General features: G+C 40.5%; 1 protein-coding gene across 1 annotated transcript in view; it reads right to left on the bottom strand.

The window, feature by feature from the left end:
* The window catches only part of LOC102681195 (zinc finger homeobox protein 4), an 88,575-nt gene that overhangs the window by 85,959 nt on the left and 1,414 nt on the right, over positions 1 to 1,202 (bottom strand).

The following is a 1,202-nucleotide window of genomic DNA, read 5'->3' as shown; positions in this document are numbered from 1 at the left end:
TCGAGTCGTTGATCGCGGCCGATCCTCTCGAGCCGATCGTTATCGGCCGGATTACGCGAATTTTTCGAAGCGCGGCCTCGATGTTGGTAAACAAAAGGCCTGGATATCTAAATCGCGACGGGCGTATCACGGCTCGCCGGCTCGAGAGGGGCCCCTAATACCGGTTCCCTTATCTCCGCACGAATCAAAATCTGGCGTGTCGCACGCGTTTCCAACGCGTTCCCGGCGCTCGTTGCACGCACCTCTGCAACACGAACGCGACTAACGTTCACCGGAACCGGTTGAAATTTCGACGGAGCGAGGGAGGAACACGAGGGGGAATTGGCCGAATTCCCGGGGGATTCCAACGGATTCGGATTCCCAGCTGACGTAAGAGATCGACATTCGATACGATCGCTTTATCGTTGCTCGCGATACAATTAACGAAAGGCTGAGGAGTTGTCCGTTCCTCGAGAGCATGTCGAGAGCACGGGATTTCTACACGTGTCGGGGTATGATTAGAGTAGAATTGATTAGAGTAGAATGAATTGAATGAATAAGAAAGTAAGTTTTGAAGAGAGAATATGAGTAATTAGGAAGAATAATATTCTTTTAAATATCGATGTTAATAAGGTGGATAGTTAGATAATGGGGGGAAATGTTTCTTATTGGATGTAACTTTTGAATATTATCCGTGTGATACGATTAATGAATCGATGTTTAAGTATAATTAGTAATATAATTTGGAGAAATGTATTTTTCACTGTGAGATAATTTTTAACTTTCAATGAAACTGTTAATAAGAGGTAATAGAGAGAGAGAGAGAGGGATATTTTTCACTGAGTTTAACTGAGAGAAGAATTATTAAAATATTGATAATAAAAGAACATATAACTTTCGAGAGTGTTGTGTGTATAATTAAAACACAAGAGTAACTTTTAACTGAGAGTGGAATCGTATGAGGATGAACGAAAGATCAGAGAAATATATTCTGCACTGCATAGTCACTTTTTGATAGAACGTTATTAAAATAGATTGAATAAATATTTAACGATTGCGATATGGCGAACGAGAAAAAACGAAGAAGAACAATTTCTCACTGAAAGTAAACTTTTAATCGAATGATGAAACGTTTTCTCAGATAATCATTTCTTCAACTTTTTCAAATTTCACCGATGCTGTTCGCAGAGAGAGCAGGAGAGCTCGATCTTATCGAAACCGAA

This window comes from Apis dorsata, unplaced genomic scaffold (assembly GCF_000469605.1).
Source record: "Apis dorsata unplaced genomic scaffold, Apis dorsata 1.3 scaffold_125, whole genome shotgun sequence".
NCBI classification, from domain to species: Eukaryota; Metazoa; Arthropoda; class Insecta; order Hymenoptera; family Apidae; genus Apis; species Apis dorsata.
This window is presented reverse-complemented; position numbering and strand designations above follow the sequence as displayed.